This window comes from Lissotriton helveticus, chromosome 2_1 (assembly GCF_964261635.1).
Source record: "Lissotriton helveticus chromosome 2_1, aLisHel1.1, whole genome shotgun sequence".
NCBI lineage: Eukaryota > Metazoa > Chordata > Amphibia > Caudata > Salamandridae > Lissotriton > Lissotriton helveticus.
Window position 1 is genome coordinate 2074471871 of NC_136059.1, and position 23568 is coordinate 2074495438.

The 23568-nt window shown below is 45.0% G+C and overlaps 1 protein-coding gene across 2 annotated transcripts in view; it reads left to right on the plus strand.

Annotated features, from left to right (window-relative positions):
- Window positions 1-475: 475 nt before the first annotated feature.
- Window positions 476-23568, plus strand: part of PALLD (palladin, cytoskeletal associated protein) — a 1062357-nt gene continuing 1039264 nt past the window's right edge. For both annotated transcript variants that reach the window (XM_078677029.1, XM_078677030.1), the window contains exon 1: window positions 476-610. The gene's annotated coding sequence lies outside the window, so the exon portion shown is untranslated. The remainder of the gene's footprint in view (window positions 611-23568) is intronic.

Genomic DNA, 23568 nt, shown 5'->3' on the forward strand with positions numbered 1-23568 from the left:
TCATATAACAAAACATAACATAACAAGATCACACGTGTGTCAGTCTTGCCTCTAATTGTGTTAAAAACATACGCAGCACTTGTTGTTGTTCCTCTGCATCTTACTTTTAAAAGAACACGGTAACACTATAAAATGGTTGAATTGAAGTGAACCTGGTCAGCTGCTCCCAGAATGCTTTCCGTTGGCGCATGGAAGTTGCGATCTAGAAACACCGCACTATAAGAGTTCCTATTATCGTCTCAGGTATGTAATCAATTCTTGGTTAGTACGTATATACGAAGGGCTTGAATGTCTAAGTACCGAGTGTGACAAAGATTGTTGTCCCCACAGGACTGACAGCTCTCCTGCAGGAATGCCAGATAGCGCTCCTCCTGCGGCCAGCTGAAACATGAGTTCAGTTACCAAATATAGACGACAGGCAGCAGGAGCTGCAGAGGCCTGTGGGACAGATGGGAGAGCAGGCCTCAGTCGCCCCGGAGCTTGCCGGACCAAGCACCCTTGAATGAGAAGCCGAGCTTGTAGTTTTGCGAGAAAGCGAGAAAAAGTCTGGCACACTTTGCCTGGGACGCGTCAGCTGCTCCGAGGTCTACGCATTGGACGGCACGTACAGGTCTGTCAGTCAGCGGCGAGTTTTATTTCGATATTGTACGTCTTACTTTGAATTGTTTCTTATAATACCATGTCACTGCATTTGCTGTATGTTTGCCTGTAGGTTGTTTGTAAAACATCGCTGAGCTTTTAAAAGGCGTTGTCGTCACAAGAACAAATTCGTTTTAGAAGTGGAGAAGCAGACAATGTCATGTTGCTCATGTGTTTCTGACACGTTTTTTGACCTGACATAAGTAATTGTGAAATCCTTGCAGGTGGAAATTTGGATTTATTATAGCTTGTGTACTGCTGTTAATACGGCAGTACTTACGTGTTACTGCCCTCTTCCTATTTTGCTTGATAGTTGTTGCACACCCCAGCCGTTCTAGAAACCTTATATATAGTGCTGTGCTAATCCTTGTACATGAATGCCAGAAATGTGTATATATTTGGAAAATGTACCTGCGATATGTATATTTATTATTACATAAATATGGGTGTAAAACAATTTTTGTGTTTACCCCCTCGTTAATGTGCCTAAATCATTCCCCATATGTCTGCCATTTGTATATACAAAACAGCATTATTTTGTCGATAGAACCTTAATTCACCAGTCCTGTCACTGGTTTCTTGTATACAGTGTGAACACCCATACTCACATGGGGTTGTTTAAACTATGCACCCTAAAAATATCCCTTTCATAATTCAAATCTCACTTCCACTCTTGCCCTACACTATGTCAGAGGGGAGCCGTTTCATTTCAGCTTTACACCTACTTAAGGATTTAATGATACATGTTGCATGCGTTATTTTAAAAGCCAAGACAAAATGCTGTCAGTGTGCGTAGTAAACAAATTACACGGCTGCATGTATGAAAGAAAAAAACCCCAAGAACACTTAGCAATAAATTCAGACTCGGGGCTCATAAAAATATAAAAGATCAAGTAAAATATCTAGTTGTACTGTTTACTTTACAGAGACAGCGAGGTCGCAGAGAACTGTAATTTGTGTAATTGTTGTACTGCCGATTTTTGGTGCTTATTGCTCACCAATTTAATTTCACGTAAGTCAAATTAATCAGTGCACGCTTTTGTCTGTATTGTGCCCGTGAGCGCGCGCTTAGCCGTTAATTTGTCTCCATTAACTGTGACGTCACACTCTCTCTTGGCTCGTGCCTGCCTTTCCAGGCCTCAGTCACGAGACCTGCCTTATCTTCGGTTGCTGGGCCTGGTTCAGAAGGCAGATTGGCCCAGGACCCACAGTTCATTCACCAAGGCAAGGGCCCGAGTCTCCAAGGTGAAGCTCAATTTAGTAATTCTTACATTCACAAATCCCATTATTTACAAGTGCATATTCATGTCAGTGATGCACAGGACGTGCATCTGCATTATTTATTCAGACGGTTTTGTTTAATTGCTTTTGAGTGTTTTAGGGGAGAGAGAATACAAATATGTAATTAAGCATCATTCATTTGCATTCATAAATGGATCTGCACACTCTTAAAATACCGCCAATAAGGCAGAATTTTAATTACAATTACACATGCAGAAATGGTTGAATGCTTACAAACATGCGAGTTTGTGACTGTTGACAAACCATTGCCACATGCATTCCCACAGTGGACACACACTACAATAATTCTCAAATGCAAATGCAACAGAACTACAACATTTGTGCACGAAGATGACTTGCTACATTTCCAAATTGTTACACACATAGGAGTACTGCTGGAAAATTGTGACTGGTATTGGCAGCTTCTTAGCAGTCTTTAGAAACTGTTATTAAAGAATTACTGGAATTCTAGATAAAATCTACATTAAGTATAGATTTTCTTCTGCACACACTGTGTAACATATATAGTGTAACTTTATTTCATATTTGCATAAATTCGAACCATTAATGGATAACATATTCTGAAGGAACTACCAACTAATCTTCTCACTGTCTCAGGAGGCAGGTCTCACTCTTATTAAAATCACCAAAAGTCAACATAAACTTTAAAATTCCTTCACCAGGATACCACATCTTTGGAATTCTCTCTCCTTTCTCCAGGGAACTGTTATGATCCACCTTGAGGAAAGCCCTGGAAACATATATGCTGTCCCAAAATCCAATCTAAGACATCTGCTTAACCCCCAAATTGTCTGATTGTTCTGAGTTTACTAGCTGTTGCTTCCTAAACCGAGTTTTTCCCTTCTTACTATAAAATATTCAGAAACTGCTTGTATACAATTATTGTTTATTGCCTTTTACATGCAAAGTGCATATAAGGTGCACGAGCACCACTTTGAACAAGTGGTGGAGCTGAACCTTATAACATCGCTATATTATTCTTTATCAGTAATATCATGCAACTCGTTATTATCTGCCTGGACATACGTTAACATCAATTGGTTAAATGATATTCTGATTCTGACTTCTTGGTATGCAGTCAGTTGTGTTTTTGAGTAACAGCTATTGTTTAGGTAGTGAGGTTGGCACATTGGGTTCCTTTCGTCACATGGATTATCTTCGGCGAGTGACTGTTCATATATGCTCACTGTGTGCTGCCATTGATGAGACACAATTATAGTATTTTGCACTTGGCGCCGCTCCTGGTATATATTGTCACAATTGTCGTTGCTGTTCATATTCAGAAGTTTCAGAACTCCTAGAGGCTTGTCATCGTTCCTGGCATTTACAACACAAGCTTGGAACTATTTGCCCTCTTATGACTATTGAGGGTATTTTCTAAGCCCTTTGTATTCCTCAATATGGAGCGCTCTACTCTCTGCCCCGTCCATGTCACCACTGCATTTCTCCATTTAATTAGAGATGGAGCCATCTCAGATCTCAAGGAAATTACAATTGCCCTTCTTGCTAACAGTGCGAAATCTACAAATTTAGCAAATGCTGCCAACCTTTTGGGGCAATGACCTAATACACAATATGTGCATTGTATAACCTTCCATTGGTTATTTTTCAAGCTGTCTGTTATTTCACCCCAGTGTTATACAATTGTTGGGCATACCCATATCATCTGGCAGACTTGGGCTTCCGGTTGGGCACAGTGAGGGCAGTTATAGCTTACTGAGGAAGATAAACAGTGAGTACTTTTTGGGGTCATGTTTGCTCTGTGTAGAGAGTGTACTCTATATATTTAAATGTGGCATTTTTTGACACTATGAAACTAAGTTCATCTATACGATCATTCTGATTCATTAAGCATCCTCCTACAATCAGCCTCCCACTTAACTTTGAAACCCAACTAAGGGTATTCCTATCATTTATTTATTTATTTATTTATTTGTGCGTTTTTATATAGCGCGGACTTTACCCGAAGGTGTCAGAGCGCTTCACAATAGGAACAGAAATGATACATGAGAACATTACCAGTGAACAAAATACAAAAGCAAACGTTACATTAAATGAGGCAATAATGACAATCGTGAGCCAACAAAATACAAGAGGTAGCAAACGGTGCATTACAAAAGATATCATGTGTATTAATGCCTTAAAAAGCAGGATTTAAATCCTCTGCCGTACCCCCGTTGCACAGAGAAGATGTAATAATGGGGTGCAGTATTTCTAACATCCTCCTTCTTATGCAACACCTCTCTCAGTGCCCTGTAGACAGAAACTGTCCCTTAGGGAGCCTGTAATCTACCATCACTGACTCAAATGTAATCAGAGACCTTTTTCAATTAAATCACCCACTGTACTGATACCAACCGATTCCCAGTTTGTGAGTTCCTTGGCCGTGTAATATCCACAGCCTTTGGGATGTCCCCTCAGTTGAATTTGTGGGGGCATACTTTTTTTAAAAAACGAATTGAAGTCTGATAACACCTCAATGCCACTCCCACCAACCTAGGAAGTGACCCTGTTGTAGGTTTGAGTTCTGATATAAGTAGTTTAACATGCTTTCGTATCAGGAAAGCCCATTTATGACTCAGTTTATGTCACTGAGCTGAGCCTCCACACACGCCGTGGCAGCTGGTAGGTCACATAGTGCAGCTTCGGGCCATCTCTTTGACAGTATCGACACATTTCAGTCAATTTCTCGTTCTTCTAGGCCATTACTTTCAGGCCCCATGGGTACGGCCTATTAGGACTCTGCATCTAAATGCAAGCCTGCTGGTCTCCTCCCAGCCACCCCCTCGACTCGCCTAAAAGGACATCTGCATGTAAACCAAGGTGGAAGTGGATGGGATCTATGGGGGCCAATGTGCCCAATGTGCCCATTGCTTTTTTTCATTTTGCAAAAACAAAACTCCTACATTTTGTTAAAAAAGAACCATACCTGTATGGTGAATGTTGACCTTGAGGTGCCTCTGTCCGAAAAGGAAGAGGGTGCTGTGCTTCCTGTTCTGTGAAGCTAAACGAGAGACAGTGGTGCTGGAAAAACTTTTTGTGTGGGGGCTCCGGCTAATAATTTCGTCTCACTAAAGGCATAGGGATATTTGACAGTGATTCTTTAAAAATACAAATATGCTGCCAGAAGATAATAATTCGAAGATTCCCTTTGTGGTTCATTCTCATCTAAATTCTTTCAAGTATTATGGGTGTCCTGCAGCATTTCCCGCATCCCTACTTCCAGCGCCACTGAAAAGAGATAGAGAGCTAAAAAAACGAGTCTTCCCACCAGAGTGAGTGTTGCCTGAACGAATTGTGAATCTGTGCACTTCACTAATCACCCAAGGCAAAGGGTGCTTGGAAGCATCATTGGCGTGGGTTTCCCCTGTATTTTTGGCTTTGCCTCCTGTGTTTTTGCTGTGTGTTGGACTTCGTTTGGCTGGTCTAGATGCTTTGGGTACTTTGCCACTGCTGTTCAGTGCCAAAGTGCAAGTGCTCCCTTAGTAAATTGTTATTATGGATTGATGGTTCCACGATTGGTTTATTTGGTTTGCTGTTAAGTCCCTAGTACAGAGCACTGTGTGTGCCCAGGGCCTGTAAACCAAATGCTGCTAGTAGGTATGCAGCACTGATTGTACCACCTACACAAACAGCCTTGCAACAAGGTCTCAGACCTACCACTGCAGTGTCTGTGCGCAGTCTGATAGTGCCATGTCGACCTGGCAAGTGCACCCACTTGCCAGGCCCTAACCTTGCCTTTTCTTACAGGTGAGTCACCCCTAACGTAGGCCCAAGGTACCCATGTGGGCAGGGTGCAGTGTGTGTGTAGGACAAGCCCTGATGTATGTGGCATGTCTTGATAGTGAAATACTGCCAATTTCGTTTTTCACTATTGAAAGGCTATCTGTCCCATAGGATAGAATGGGAGTTTATAACATCTTATGACTATAACTTACAGTTGGGACAAGAGAAAGGTCAAGTATAGTATGCCTGAACTCAGAATATGAAAATGCATCTTTAAGTAAAAATGATTTTTATATTTTGTGTTTGAAAATACCACTTTTAGAAAGTGGGTGTTTTCTTGCTTAGCCATCCTGTGTGCTTCTGCTAGGTTTGTGTTTTGACTGCCTTGCTTTTGGAGTGACAGGGGCTGGGGATGTGCATTCCGCTCAGACAGCCACTTGGTGGGTTGAGGTGTGTCCTGCCTTTCCAGGGTGAGTCAGGGCTGGGCAGAATAGACCTGGACTGCATTCAGAGTAGCAGGAGGAGATTTCTTTCACACCTGAATGGGCCTGGTCTGGCAAGGACAATGCTGTCAACCTCCTCCTGTCAGGAAGCTGCACCAGAGAGGACAGAACTGGTTTTGGCTGGGCCAAGAACTTCTCTGCCACAGAAAACAAAGGATCTTGGATTATAAAAAGAGGGGCCCAGACTTTTAGATCACTGCTGAACTAAGGGTCCTGCCAGAAAGAAGGACCGGGAAAGCTGGAGGAGGAGTACTTCCCCTGTGCTGTTTGCTGTTGGGGTTGGCCTGCAGTGGTTGCTTCTGTCTTGGGTAGGGAAAGGACCAGACTGTGCTTTCATCATCCTGCCGTCAGAGTTTTCTTCAAGGGCTTGAAGTAGAGCGTGCCTCCTGTTGGAAGTCTCAGGGATAGAAAAGACTTCAAAGATCACTTCTGGGAACCTTTGCCAAGGAGAAGAGCTGGAGAAACTGAGGAGGAATACTGCCCCTGTGCTGTTTGCTGTCTGGGGTGGGCATGCAGTGGCTACTTTCTGCCAAGGAAAGGGAAAAGGACTTTGTTGTTTTCAGTGTCCCCTGCTTCAGGAAGATCTCCAAGGGCTTGAAGAAGAGATTGCCTCCTGTTATGAAGTCTCAGGGACACGAAGACTTCACCTCCAGCTCCCCTGAGCTTCCTTGCTGGGAGTTCAAAATGAGCCTGTAGCTGTTCTGGGCCTCTGGAGGTTGTTCTGGATGTTGGGAGCTGGAAATGCAATGTAACGACGACAAGTGCAAAGCAACCGTACCTGTCTCTGATGCATTGGCAAAGAAACTGACGCAGCACCTGCCCGTGGCTCGAGAAATCGCCTCATGCTACATCGGGTGCACCGATCCCCGAAGTCCGAGATCACCACACCGAATTCGAAGCAAGCCTTGTTGTGCAGCTGCACGAACCCACGCATCATCCAGGATCATCGCATCAAGGTGCCAGGTCTGTTGCATCGTTGTGGGACGCAGTAAGAAACCGACACATCACCTCCTCTCCAGTGACGAACCAACTCATCACCTCCCCTGCGCAGCAGTAAGGAACCAATGCTTCACATCCCATCCCGGAAACAAGGAACTGACACATCACCTACTGTGTGTGTTAGGAACGACACATCACCTTCCCTGCAACCCTTTTTGTTTGTGTGCATGACGCATCCAAAGTACTTTGTGTGAAAAGTGTTGCATCTACAATTTGCTTAGAATCGAACTATTTCTACCATTTGAAAGTCATATTTTTAGTGCTGTATTGTGGATTTTTGTCATTGTGGTCTTGATTGGTTTAGATAAAGATTACTTATTTTTTTTCTAAACTGGTGTGGTGTCCATTTGTAGTGTTTTCAATGTCTTATTGTATGTGTTGACAAAAGCTTTACACACTGCCTCTGAGATAAACCTTTGTGCTCGTGCCAAGTTACCAAGATGGTGAGCAGAGGTTATTTTAGAAGTGTATCCCCCTTACCCTTTCTAGGAAGAAGGGTCCCTACTTGGACAAAGGTACCTACCTCATTCAACTTCAGACCCCTATTTCTAACAACTAGCATTTGTTTTTCATTAAAGGTTGATCCAAGGGGTTACATTTTGAAAAGTTTAGTCCTGATGATGGTCTTGTTGATGACAACCCAAGAGACCAAAATGTCGACATAAGTATCATCTCCTCAGCTATTTATACTACAGGACTCCATGATACATTGATGACTCTGGTTTCCTCATTTTTCTTAATGGAGTTGATCCTGCTGTTATGAATCGTCAATCTAATGTATATATGTTGCTATTCATGACTGCTTTTGTATAGTTCTGTTCTTTTTATCCCCATTGATTCATTCATGTGATTCAAATCAATATAAAAATTTTTTTTAACATAACCTTCTTCTGCTGTGTGCTTTCTACTTTTTTTAAATTTGGTTGTATAATTTTTTGTAAAATAGAATTGTTTGATTATTTAGAGAAGTAATCCTGAGGATACATTGGGTTCAAATGAATGAACCAGTAAATAATCGAGTCAGATTTAAAATAAAATCCCTTGTAGTCACTTTATATTTTGATCACTAATTGCCCAAGCCTACAAGGGTTGATTGGGTGTCCACGTTTGTACAAACTGCCTCTCAATAAAGCAGACTTTTTCTTTTTAAATACAGCCCATTTCCTTAGAAGACGGAGCTGCATTAAAAAAATAAGTGTTCATTTTTAAAAGTGTACGAATTAGCACTGGACCTTTTAGAGGGACTGAAGAGCTAGGGGGGAGGGAAACCTGGCAATCCTGCAAAAGTGGAAGGGGGCTGAGGGAAGCTAACGGAATGACTGGGGAACTATGCTGTCCGATATGCTGGAGCTCTTACTCAATGAAAAATAATCTAATAATGTAATGCTGTATTTGCCAATATGAAAAATGTAAATAAAAAATAAAAACTGCTTTAAAAAAAATTGGATGTAGTAGACCACTGCCTACTCCCAAAATACCTTTTGCTTTTTAAGATTCACAAACAGGCAGATGTGAGAAGAATTGGTTGCAAAAATATGGTTGCTGATTGTGACTAGCAAGGAATTTTATGAACTGACCAATGACTAATAGATAAGTTTGAAAAATTCTGATTCACCTTGGGTCACCATCCACTCATGACTATTAATGAGGTTGGTTACAAATTGGCAATCACTGTGATTGATAACAATCACAGGGATGGTGGCCTACTAGGATCAATCAATACTACACCACAGAGATTTTTCCTATCAAGAAAACGGGAATGCATTTTTGTTAGAAATGGGATTTCTGGTTGTCTAGGGCAAGTCCCTAAGCCAGGCAGAAACCATCTCTCTAGTCAGGGCAAGGGAGTTACATACTGAAGATAACCCCAGCTCACCCCCTTGGTAGCTTGGCACGAGCAGTCAGGCCTATCCCAGAGGCAATGTGAAAAGCATTTGCGCAACACACAACCGCAGCGACCCACTAGGCACACCACAAAAGAAACTCCACACAAGGTTATATAAAAATAGTCTTTGTATTACTCATAAACACATTAGCGTGCACTCGCATATATACACTGTGCCACCTGGCACTAGGCTTTACTTTACAGGGGATTATATACATGATAGGGCTAATCAGGCCACTGTAATAACCATTAGAATGCAAGTAGTGAAAATAAAACAACCAGCAACTACTGGTATTAGGCATAAACACATTTTGCATTTACATTAGGCATAAACATATTATGCATAAATAACATTTAGCCGTGCACCATAGTACCACTAGTAAGGTGCATTCATCCTCTTAGGGCCTTGAACCCCACCAGAACACAAGGTGCTCCCTGGCCAACTGGCCTTGCCTGTCTTGGGCTGCCTCGCAAAGGCCTTTGTCCACAAAGTTAGGGCTCTAGTCTTCTGATGCAACACTCCCTTTACCACCAGGCTACCACTGCAGCAGGGTACAGACCCAACAGACAGGTACCAAAAATAGGCGTGTGAAGGTGCAACTCACCCTTGTCTTTCCTTAGACACAAAATTCCCCCAATGTTGCAGCTGCCCGCAATCTGGCAGCGCAACTGGGAAAATTGCTGGACACAAACAGTGCTTTGTGAGCCCCACTCACTGGGGCTTCTCTGCAGCGGCGTCACTAGGGGGGGTGCGGGTGGTGCGGTCCGCACTGGGTGACACCATGATATGGGGGTGACAGCAATCTGGTTTATGTGCACAGCTATAGAGCCTCGCCTCTGCTCTACTTTTATTATAATCAGTAGAAACAAATATTGCAGTGCACGCCAGCGCCACACACGCACCACCTACCACCATAGTGGTGATGGTGCGATGCGTGGCGGCGGCGGCCCCAGTTTGTGGGTCCCAGGGCTGTCAATCTACTAGTGCTACCAATGACGGCCCGGGACAGCCCCCGCGCTGTTCTCCTCTGACGTGTGCCACCACCACGAGCTTAAACAGAGACGGTCTCGGCAGGGGAGGAGTGCTGCCTTCTGGGCGATTTGCAGAAGCAGAACCCCTATGGTAAGGGCCCTGCCACCACCACAGTGGAGTCTGAAAAGGTAAGATATTTATTCTTATCCAGTCAGGCTGCTCGTAGTACCCAGAAGACCACACACACTGCAGTTACAGTTCATGTAACATTACAGTGATTCACCTGGAGTCAGCTTGGATGCCCTGGCTGGGAAGAGATGCAAGCACGAGGGCTGCTGTCGGACAAAGGCAATGTCACCCACTCACGAGTACCCTGCATCACATGTGCTGATAGATACTGAGAAAGGTCAGGGCGGTTGCACCACTGTGCCATGCACCTCGTTATTAAACTACCCACTGTAAAAACGTCATGAAACGTATGCCTTTTAAACGTAAACACCGCATATCTAAGGGGTTTATGGCGTGAGTAACCACATGCATATATGGGTTTTCCAGCAAATTTCATTTTCAAGTCAGTTCCTTTACTTTTGCTGGACCTATTAAAACGAGCGTTGACAAAGTCAGCAAGTCTGATTAGAACTAGCTAACGTATGTAAACAGAGGAATGCATAAACAAACACAGACAATGTATGCGGTCTCTCAGTGGCTTCTTTTTAGGTCCCCTCAGACTGGACATTTTTTATGCTGTTTTTTTATAGCGCGAAATCGTCCCAAGGATATTAGTGCACTTAACAAAACCATACTACTTACACATTTTTTCATTTTTAAGCAGCGAAAGATTAAGTGATTTGGTCACAAAAACAGGCTGCTAAGCCTAGACAAGGATTCAACCCCTGCTCCCTAGGTCAGCAGCTCCGTTCCACTAGGTATTCACCCCAACGCCATCATGTGGCAAGGCACTTGCACTGTAAACTGAGGAACAAAAAAAAGCAGCACCAGATGTTTAGGATAAAAAATCCAGGGCACAGACAAAAACACAAACAGAAAGTGACAGGTTACACAGAGGCCCCGCACAAATAGTCTGTTGGCATTTGTGTTTACCTACCTGTGGTTGCATGCCTTAGCAGCAAAGCATTTCCCAAACTGTGGCTCAGGACCCACTGGAGGGTCTAGCTTACTTTTAGTGGGTCTTGAAAGTAAGTCCGAGCAATAAACCAAGATGCTTGTACATTCTGTATTTATCTTGTCACATTTCATATGCTTCAAAGATAGAGGACATGACCTGACATTTGACTTCTGACAAATTGCTGCTTATGTTTTTTTCAACGTGGAGGATTGGTATTTACAAACTTCTCTCACTTTGTGGTCAGAGAAAGTGAAGTGAATTATATGACAATCTTGCCAGGCACAGGGAGTGCGAAAGGGAAGGCTGTCATTTTTTGTAACCCACAACAAAATGTAGATACCTGTAAATTATATGTACACATTCACCTGTGAGAAAACCAAGCACAAAGCCCATTTAGTTCTGAAGAGTTATGGAAACACAGATTTGAATAGGGTTAAAACAAATCAGAACACTTAACTTATTGATGCACAAATGACGGATGGTCACATAAACCCAAGCTCCACACATCATCATTTGTCACCAATACAGTTTTATCAGTAAAACTGAATGTCTGTGCAAATTTAGTGGCCATTTCAATGGACAAATAAAATGACACCCAAAGAAAACAAACAATAAGAATGGGCTTTTGTGACATCTCACTGAGTGCAGTGGGCACAGTGTGATTTGGTGACATAAGGCCACAACAAGGAAGCATTTTCTGAGATGAGTCGGTGTGCATTGGGACGTTCAGCTTTAGAACATGACGGATGCCAAGCATATAATGCTGCATGTCTGCACATGCCTCCACAATAAAGCAACATGTTATTGAGCAGACATTGCCTCTGGGAGTTTTTTGGTGATCCAAGGTAAGACCTTCCTCCTGATGACCTAAACAACATGAAGAAAAAACCTTCAGCAGTAGACACAAAGTTATTTATATGGCACAATACATACATGTGGGCCCTCTTCCCACCCCTCGGTACTCACTGTGGTTCATGGGATTATCCTCAGGTGATGCCACCAGGTGCAGGTAGGCAGTCCAAAACCCTAGGATCAGCAGGCCTAGCGCCACAACCGTTCGAAAGCGCCTCCTCAGCGTCTTCAGGGGCAGCAGCTGTGGGATGCGGCTCCACCACGTCCTGGGGGCAGCGTGGGGACGCACCTCCTGCCCCCGTCGCCGTGTAGGCCCAAATCTGTAGGGCTTGCACTGCTCCGGGCCCTTGAAGCCTCCAAGGCCTCCACGAGCTGTGCTCCTGGCCCTGTGCAGACAGCAATAATCCAGGATCCAGGTCCCACGCTTCTCTTCCAGTCCACCACGCTGCGGGCGACACTCAGGCTCCGCAGCTTTGGTCCCCTCTGCTCCTGACCATGCTGAGTATCCACACAATTACCCTCCGTACCCCTGGTCTCACACAGGTGCAATGTCCTCCGGCCACCGTGCTCAAAGACAGCTTTTCTGTGTGGGCCTGTGACTTTGTGGGCACCAAACCCTCCACCAGTGGTGCGCCTGGCCACACGTGGACTACAGACCCTATAGCCGCCGCACGTCGGGCCCTTGATGGGTCCTACACTCTACCAGCCTTGCTCCTGGGCGCATGTGGGCTCCGCACCGAACGTCAGCAGTGCTCCTCGCCCTGCGTGGGCTCGAAGCCTTCAACCAGCCACTGTGCTCCTGTGTTCCTACAGCCACTGTGCTCCTGTGTCCCTACAGCCACTGTGGACTGTACTCCTGTGTCCCTACAGCCACTGTGCACCTCTGTCCCTAGAGCCATTGTACTCCTGTGTCCCTACAGCCACTGTGGACTGTGCTCCTGTGTCCGTACAGCCACTGTGCTCCTGTGTCGCTAAAGCCACTGTGCTCCTGTGTCGCTACAGCCACTGTGTTCCTGTGTCGCTACAGCCATTGTGCTCCTGTGTCCGTACAGCCACTGTGCTCCTGTGTCGCTACAGCCACTGTGCTCCTGTGTCGCTACAGCCACTGTGCCCTTGGGTCCCTACAGCCACTGTGCTCCTGTGTCGCTGCTCCTTTGTCCCTACAACCACTGTGCTCCCGTGTCCCTACAGCCACTGTGCTCCTGTGTCCCTACAGCCACTGTGCTCCTGTGTCCCTACAGCCAGCCGTGCTCCAGTGTCCCTCCTGCCGCTGTGCTCCTGTGTCCCTACAGCCAGTTGTGTCCATTGGCGGACTCGGAGCGGGGGAGATCCATGCGGAAGTTATGAGGGGGTGACACCATGAGTTACCCGCACCGGGTGACACCAACCCTAGTGACACCACTGCTTCTCTGGGCCAGAAATCAAGCGCCAATCAGTGTGCCCGGCAGGCCGCGCTCATGGGACCACTTCTCGCTTTGCCCGGTCTCTTCGTTGTGGCCGGCTGACCCGCCTCTCCCTTTGCCAGGCAGTGGGATGCGGGAAGTTATGACAATGGAGCTCGCGAGGTTCCGGTTCCCTCTTCAGCACGCAGGGCTCCCCATACCTGGAAGACTTCAGACTGCACGCGGGGCTTCCCTCCGTACACCGGGAGCCCCGCCCATAAAAAAGGGTCCTTCGCCTGGCTTCCTGTGCTGGTCGAACTTCCTTCATGGGGGTGCGATGTACCGCCCACCATCAGGCTTGTTTCGCCTGACTTCCAGTTTTGGCGGTGTGCTGCCTTGGCCACTGCACTTAAGAGAAGACACTCTCTCCTGGGCACCAAGGCTCCCGCCCTCCTTCTGGCCTCAGCTCCCTTCTCTTTTGGCAGACACTCCCCAAGCACGAGCAGCGCTGCACTTGCTAGCTCTAAGGCTTTCTCCTTTTCTCCTGAGCTCTGCCCATGACTAGGCAATTGCCTGACTTCCGGGACGCCGCGGTTTCGCGGAGCAAAGTCTCCGTTGCTCCTGCCGATACTGTTGTGCAGGTCTCAGCCAGACCCGCTAGTGCAAGGGGTTCGCCCTTCTGCGCACGAAGTCCTCAGACCCAAAGGAAAAAGTTGGCACGGTAACTGGAAATTACAAACACATAGTTTATTACACCTCATGAGGTGGCGCTAAAGTTCAACCAGTACCCATCGGCACTGCGAGAAGTAGCACAAAGGGCTACCGGACACATGCTTTATTTATACCCACACAGGGGCTCAGGAAAAGGCGTTACAAAGCACAAGAGCACATTTTATGTCCATACAAGGTAATATCAAGAGGCACAATCGATCAGTGGGAGGAGTCAACAGTCATGGGGTCTCGGCTAACACATTCCAATCTAGGAATAACCATTAGCAGATGTGGACCCTAACGGTCAGCAGCAAAACACGGAGATGCTATTATTAGCCTGTTGTTGGGCAGATTCAAAGGCCATGAGCAGAAAGACAGGACAACGCACATGGTCGGCACGAGGCAGAATGTGGCAGACAAAATGGCTGCCGTGAATCCAAAATGGATGCCGCTAAATGCCAAGATAACAGTTAGAACTCGGATGTCTTTTGCTAATGCTCAACTTAATCGCTGTCAAACTACAACAGAGACCCTTTTAGCGTTAGCTAAAGACATATGCTCTTTTGGGGTTATCTGTGCATTCATCTCGTATATCTATGCACATTATATTTGTCACCTCTTTATCCAACGATTGTTGCGCTTTTACGGCATTTCGCTTGGATGGTATACAGGCAGTTATGCACATAGAACATAGCATCGGACCATAATGTATACACATACAACAGGTGAAAATTAGTGCAGCTGCAATACACAGAATAGTCAGCAGTTTCCAACCCCAAGCAGAAATTAAAGCCCAAAACCATCCAGCAAATGTCCAGGTACCATTTTTCTCATGAATATCAGAGGCTATCTTATGCAGTTTAAGAATTGCTTCATATACAGAAGGCGAATTATCAGGGATGAATACTCAGCAACTACTTCCGATGACTTTACATGCTCCTCCTCTATCTGCTAACATAACATCCAGAACCATTCGGTTCTGAAGAGTTACAATTCTAGCAACTTGCAGTTCCTCGGTAATATTACCAAGCGCCATAGCTGTTTCATTGGTGACAGCTTCCACAACTCTAGTTAATCATCGTATTTTCCTGCTGTTTAATGCAGCACCTACAAAGGGAAACAGGCCTAAATTAAAATCAACATATTGCTGCAGACTAGTGTCTGTCTGGTCAACATCGTCAATCCGAACTGTTCGCTTATAACGATTCATGGAAATATTTCTAAACAGTTTAAAATCCCGGTGATATGAAGCAGGTGCAAGAAAAACAGAGGGCAATAGAAAAGATACATAACAAATACCAGACCACCCTATAGGCAATCTATGATATCCATGACTTCCCCATACTAGATATGTGTTATGTGAAGGCAGAAAAGTACTATAATTTATTCCATCTATATTTAATACAACAATGCAGTCACTAACTCCCACTGGAATTCGTCCAGTACTTTGCACACAGAGATTAGCTTTTGTTTGTGTTACAGTAATTACAGATTCATTGCTCGTGGTAGAGTCTCTTGTATGAGTGAAAACATAAGGCGTTGAAGCATTGTCCGGCCGATATTCTTCCCATTCCCATATAGTTCCACTCGCTTGAGGATAACCATGTTCATCTTGATAACACTCTTTATTCAAACGGAAGAGAAGTCCACCTACTGCAGGTTTTCTGTTCGAAAAGAGAAGAGTGTACCAGGCTCGACAAGAACCATTGTGCGAAAAAGGAAGTGGAATAAACAGCGCTCCACCTTTCTTCTGATGAGCTGGAAGCATACCACAAATCCAGCAGTTTGTAGTATTGGTGGCATCATGAGTGTGGTGGAGCATTTGAACAAAAGTGTTATTCAAATAAGATTCTCGATGCTTATGCTCATGATAGGGAAGAGTAAAATGCTGATGCTCTTCCGGAATCGGAGTAGTAGGAACCATAAAGAATCTCCGAGCAGGACTCACCCTCTCAACACACCAGGTGATCACTGCTATAACTGTTAAAACAACAAAAACACCTAATACTCCTAAAATCTTCTTCTTAGTAGCATTCATAGTCACAAAGCCAAATCTTCAAACTAAAAAATAGAAAAAACAAAAATAGTCCACAAGCTCTTTACTCTGGGCAGACGTTGGTTTCTTCACCACAGACCAAGACAGGTGTCACTACACTACGCAGGGCTGATCCCCCTCCCTTGTCATATCGGCTCTCCGTTTCCACTACCCAGAGCGGTTGCTCAACCAGTCTCGCAACAAAAAAACTACAATTATCTTCTCGATCTCAAATTGTATCGCGCTGCTCCAGGAGGCGTCTGGTCCAGGAAGAACTCCGCAGATCCGTCCGGTGATATAGCAGGGCCTTTCTCCATAGTCAAGATATCCCGATGATCGGTGTCAACACAGCAGGTTCCACCAAGGTCGGCAGGACTTTTCGGCAATAGGCACTATGGACCCAATTCTTCTTGTTGGTGACCCGGACTGCCGTTCTCGTGGCGAGAAGTACTTGCTCTGGTCCACGCCACCTCGGCTCCAAGCTGCTTGACCTCTAGAATATTTTCAGCATCACGAAGTCACCGGGACGGAGTTCATGGCCCTCACCTTGGGATTTATCAGGGAGCGCTTCTCGAACCTGTTGATGAATAGAAACCAAGCTGTCAGTTAATTGTGCCAAATAGTCATTCATTAAATCACAAGGTACATCATACACAGAACTTGGTTTTGGGACTCCCCAAATGTTCATCGGCCATCCGAATACTACCTCGTACGGGGTAAGACCCGTCCTAGAATGTGGTACCGATCTAATGGACAATAATGCCAATGGCAGCACATCTGGCCACGTCAAATGTTTGGAAGCTTGAATTTTCGCAATTTTGAGCTTGAGAGTACCATTATACCTCTCCACCAATCCTGCAGATTGTGGATGGAACACAGCATGTAACTTCTGCTTAGTTCCTAATCCCTTCAAGACATACTTGATAACTTCCCCGACAAAATGGGGCCCGTTATCATTCCATAAAAGTCTGCAAACACCAAACCTCGGGAAGAACTCCTTCAGTAGCACCTTAGCAGTAGTAATAGCAGTATTATCTTTCGTAGGGTATGCCTCAATCCACTTACTGAAGGCACAAACCACCACCAGAACATACTTTAAATTATTACACCGCTCAAGCTGAATGTAGTCCATTTGCAAGACTTCAAAAGGTGCAGTTGGTGTAACAAAACCTCCAGATGGAACTCGTGTCCCTTTTCCAGGATTATATTGCAAACAAATCAAGCAGGACTGTACTACTCTCTTAGCTGTGTTGGCAATCTCTGGATGCTCCCAAACTTGCGTAAGCATTTTCGTCATTGCAAGAGCTCCAACATGTGCTACCCCATGTGCCATCTGAACCATAGGTTGCACGAAGGCTATAGGCAACTTCCATCGACCCATTTGCTTGTTTCTCCAACAACCTTTATCATCTAACTCTCCTTCTTTAGACCACTGTTCACGCTCTTTGTCAGAAGCTGTCTTCTGTATCTCTCGCACTTCCTGCCTAGCAACGTGCCATCTTTCAGCTTGCGACTTAACTACATACGTAGAAGTGGTATTTCTCTGCATTGCAGTCTCACGTGTTATACGATCTACAAAAGCATTTCCTTGTCCAATCTTATCTGTAACTTTCTTATGTGCACTGCACTTCACTATGGCAATTTTCTTCGGTAGTGTCAATGCAGTCAAAAGATTATGCACTAAGTCTCCGTGCATTATCTGTATTCCATGGGATGTAAGAGAGCCTCTTTCCTTCCAGAGTAGGCCAAAATCATGCGCTACTCCAAAAGCATAGCGGCTATCTGTGTAAAAGTTTACGCACAAACCAGCACTAAGCTCACATGCTCGTGCCAGTGCTATCAATTCAGCTGCTTGAGCCGATTTCTGTGGTATCTGAGCTGTCTCCACTATTGTCTCAAGCGTGGTAATTGCATATGCGGCTGAGGTCGTACCATCTGGTAATTTCAGGCAAGACCCATCAACCCACAATTCACCATCTACATCTGGAAGGGGCGTATCCTGTAAATCAATGCGACCCTTTGTCTGTTCTTCAGTCAGAAAAATGCAATCATGCGTTTCTTGTGACTGAGGCTGAGTCACCGGATATGGCAACAAAGTGTCAGGATTCAAAGTTGCACATCTCTTCAATGTAATATGGGGGGCTAGTAGTGTTAATTCATATCCTGTAAGACTAGCACTAGTCGAGTGCTGCGTCTTTGTCTGATTCAGAAGAGCATCGACAGCATGTGGTACTAGCACTAACAATTTATGTGACAAAACTATTCCCTCACACTGTCGAATGGACACCGCTGTTGCTGCAACCGACCGAAAGCATCCAGTTAATGCTCTAGCAACAGGGTCAAGAACTGCAGAGAAATATGCACACGGACGTTGCTTATCGCCGTGTAACTGAACCAACACTGATAATGCACATCCATCTTTCTCGTGCACGTAAAGTGTAAAAAGCTTTGTATAATCTGGTGTACCTAACACTGGTGCTGAACAAAGGGCTTGTCGTAACTGTTGAAAAGCACTTTCACATTCTTCTGTCCATGGAAGAGTTACTGGTGTATCTTTCGTCAAAAGTGCTAACATGGGCTTAACAATGTGGGAGAATCCCAAAATCCACTGTCTACAAAAAGAAGTAAGACCCAAAAATGCACGTACTCCTTTCTGTGTGGTGGGAACTGGCGTGTCTAAAATAGCTTGTATGCGATCTGATGTCAATGCACGTCGCTCCTTAGACAAAAGGTGACCTAAGTAGGTTACCTTTGGTCTACAGTATTGCAACTTCTTTCGAGAGACTTTATGATGATGTGTAGCAAGTAAAGAAAGCAAAGATAAAGTACATTTTTCACACTGTTCTGGGGTGTCGGCTGCCAACAAGATGTCGTTGACATATTGTATGAGAGCCACACCCTCGGTCAGTACAAAAGAATCAAGTTCCCTCTTCAATGCTTGGCTGTAAATGCTCGGACTTTCGGGATAGCCTTGAGGAATTCTAAAAAATCTGTACGATCGATTATTCAAAGTGAAACCGAACAAATATCGGCTATCAGGATGAATAGGGATCGAAAAGAAAGCATTCTTCAAGTCTATCACAGTGAATGTAGTGGCAGTCGGAGGGACTAAAGTAAGAAACGTTGTGATGTCAGAGACCACAGGATATTGTGGTACTACTATCTTATTTCAATAATGAATCTATAAATTCGTGTATCAGTATCTCTCTTCAAAATCGAAAGAATCGGGCTGTTGCAAACATTGTATGGGACTTCCTCAACAACTCCAACTCGTATCAAATCATGTACAATTCGTATGAGTGCCTCTTCTCCCTCCTGTGAAATGCGATATTGTGGCAATCGAGGTAACACAGCTCCCTCCTTGACACTAATCTGGACCGGAGGAATGACCATCTGACCCACATTAGTGTCTGAGGTAGCCCACAAAGATTCAGGAAGTGAGGCTAATGCAGTGTCTACTTTAACCAGGCAAATTCTGTCAAATTCAGTGTAATTATCGTTTAAAATGACTCGCACCCCTTCAGGAAAACATCGTATCGTAGCTCGAAAATATTTTAACATGTCAAGGCCAAATATATTGTCTGGTATTTTTGGGGAAAGCAAGAACGGACATGGGGCATTAAATTTATCAACAGAGAATAAGAGTGGCTGGGACAAGGGGCTAAGGGAAGGTGTTCCATCGAAACCTATCGAAGTAATAGTTGTGCCAGACAGGGGAGCCCTCGGAACCAATTGTTTAGACAAAGCACTACGTGTAGCTCCTGTATCAACCAGAAACTGATCAGTAGAGCCCAAAACATGTCCTGTAACATAGGGACCCGTCTGATCTACTGGAACTTCAACTGATTCCTTACCCCATCCTAGGCAATCCTACGCATGAGCAGAATCATACAAATCAGGCTGAACATAATCGGACATTTGACATTGATTTCATCTATCGAATGTGTTCTGTCTCTGCTATGGGCGTGCATTCATGTCGGATCGGGCACGATCATTCATATTACCTCGAGGCGCAGAGAAACCTGAACCAGGTCTCCCTTGACCCCGCCCCCTAGTATCCTGCTGAGAACGTAACACTGGGCAATTACGCGCCCAATGACCGAACGGCTTACAATATGCACATTGATTTGAAGATACATCCAAACGCCCATAAGGAGTATTGGGAGGCGGTCGCCAGCGTCTGTCATAATTTCTATTGGGGCTCCTATCGTAACCTCTAGAAGGCGGACCATACACCTGGGCCAACATAACTTTCGTTTTTAATTCTTTCGACTTCTTGTCCTCGGTCCCCTTCGCCTCTGCCTCCTGGCGCTCATAATACTGAGCCATCGTCAATACAGAGGCCGGAGAAGACGTAATCCAAGAACTTTCACTAGCTATTAAGCAACTCGCTATGCTAGGTAACAAATTTGAAACATATTTATCAACAAACAAATGTCTTCCGGTATCATCAGTAAGAGACTGACCGCTAAAATCATGAAAAGCTTCCTCAAAACGAGTAAAGAAATCAGAAACCGATTCATCTATATTTTGTTTACAGGATGCTAAAACAGTCCAATCTATCTTTTTAGGGGAAGTAATCGTTTTAAGTTTAGTCAAACTGGCTGCAGGAAGATCTAATATTAACTGATGCAGCTTTTGGGCAGGCTCTCTATCCGCATCTATGCGTTCTATCTCCTTCCATTCGGCACCAAGAAAAGCATGATCATCAATTTCACGAACGGTCCTCCACATATCTGGGGGTAAAATAAGACCGAAAAACAAATCTATATCACATAAAGTCATGACACAAGAATTTAAAGCACCCTCAACTTCTTCGTAAAAGGCGGCTGGATTTTTACGCGGGTCAGGCAACGCATTTTTAAGTGCCATTACATCTGCTCTATTCCAAGGGGTGTACACCCAATTATAAATAAAATATCCCTTAGCATCAACAGAATTTTTATCATCATTATCACCCGTTCCTTTAGGAGGAACATACAAAGGCGCGGCTTCCCGCATAGGTTTCATGACAACTGGTATCGTCTTATCTGTCACGAAGATAGGACGTTGCGTGTCTCCAGGCGGAGTAGTCTGTGGAACGGCATCCTCAGCCTGTTTCTGGTCCTTCAGATGTTTCGCCTCATCTCGTATTTTAACCAGTCGTCTAATGAAATCATACACCTGGGAAAAAACAAAAAGACCATCACGTACATGTTTATGATCAGTTGCGATATCATCAGGTTCTAAAACTGCAGAATATTTCCGAAACATTTCTACAACTTCATAAACAAATGATGCAATGAAATATATCTGCTCCCTTTCTGACCAATCCTTTATAACAGCTATAGGATCGGTAGCAGAATTAGTGCTACGTAATGCTTTACGAGCAGCTTGTCTGATTTGGGCCGAACGTTCCGCAGTTAACATGGATCGAGTGTCCCGCGCTTTCTGCTGTCCCGAATCGGCATCCTCGTCGTCCCCGGGGCGGAGCAAACGGAACGATATATGGAGGTGGAGGTTGATCTAATAACAAAAAATCATCTTGTGGTTTATTAAGGACAGGATAGAGAGGCTGACGGACAGGATATTGGCCAGATATCTGTAACCTTCGTTCTTTCTCCTCTCGCTCCTGTATTTCTTTCTTTCTCAACTCCAGCGCTTTCTCATACACAGTCTTCCGCTGTTCCTTTTCAATCAATGCTTGCTCACGCTTCTCTTGCTGCCGTACTTCTTTCTCCCACATTCGCAAATTCTCAAACATATCCCGCCTAGACCTCCGCTCAAATAGACATCGCTCCACATATTCAACCTTTCGCTCATCAAACGACCCATGCAATGGCCAACGTAACTCAGGATCCTTTTTGGTATATTTATGCCACAACGTGCTGTACATTATGGCAGAAAGACCAAACTTCACATACATATCTCAATTAGGAGTCCCCTCGGGGGGAGCCGGGTTGCGATTCCTCAAGTCGTAAATTAGTACCACCAAACAAGCAGCACATCTTTCGAAGTGCGCAGCAAACAGGCATGCTCAAAAATAGTGCGAGATATACACTACTATAGGGAAAGAGCGCTTAAGGTACTTTCTTAGTACGTTGCGCTATACAAATGAAAAGCGGAGAAAAGAAACTCCATGCTATGCCCGCCTATATGAGTTGCAACACATATATATGCAAACCAAACAAATACCAAACAAAATCCAAAGTAGACAAGTCTATTCCAAAGTCAAATATGCCACGGTAAGCGTCCTAAGACTACCTTACCATACGAGGCACTCCTAAGTCCAAAACCTACAACAGGCGCCGCAAAACGGCTCTTACCAATCATAGGCTGTCCAGATTCCAACTGCCAAGTTCAGCATTCGACCAAACGGTCACTGCACGGCAGACCAGCAGAAGAGATCTAAGTCGAGGACCGGCGCCGCCTGGATGGTTGGATCGGAAAGTAGGGAAGAATCACCTCGGGTGCCAAGACTCGGGTCTTCTCTGGCAGCGATCGCGTCCTCAGCGAAGTTCCGAACCTTCGTCATACCCAATCCTTCGGGCATCCGAGTCGCCGATGAGCCCCACGTTGGGTGCCAATTTGTCGTGCAGGCCTCAGCCAGACCCGCTAGTGCAAGGGGTTCGCCCTTTTGCGCACGAAGTCCTCAGACCCAAAGGAAAAAGTTGGCACGGAAACTGGAAATGACAAACACATAGTTTATTACACCTCATGAGGTGGTGCTAAAGTTCAACCAGTACCCTTTGCCACTGCGAGAAGTAGCACAAAGGGCTACCGGACACATGGTTTATTTATACCCACACAGGGGCTCAGGAAAAGGCGGTACAAAGCACAAGAGCACATTTTATGTCCATACATGGTAATATCGAGAGGCACAATCGATCAGTGGGAGGAGTTAACAGTCTTGGGGTCTCGGCTAACACATTCCAAACTAGGGTTAACCATTAGCAGATGTGGACCCTAACGGTCAGCAGCAAAACACAGAGATGCTATTATTAGCCTGTTGCTGGGCAGATTCAAAGGCCATGAGCAGAAAGATAGGACAACGCACATGGTCGGCACGAGGCAGAATGTGGCAGACAAAATGGTTGCCGTGAATCCAAAATGGATGCCGCTAAACGCCAAGATAACAGTTAGAACTCGGATGTCTTTTGCTAACGCTCAACTTAATCGCTGTCAAACTACAACAGCTCCCTCTCCTCGTGTACATGGAAACGGACTCAGAGCGCTCACCATGCTCCAGAAAGCGAGAGCCCAAAGGGGCAAGGAAGAAAAAGGGCTCACCACGCACTAAGCCCAATGCCACCAATGGCAGAGCTAGGCACCGGCAGGCCAGCACTTAAGGACCCCCAGGAAGCAGCAGCTGGGTCCCACGGTGGTTCCTCCTTGCCCAGCTCCAAGTCAGCACCAACCATTTACATGGGGTCATAGCCCCAATATTTATACCACA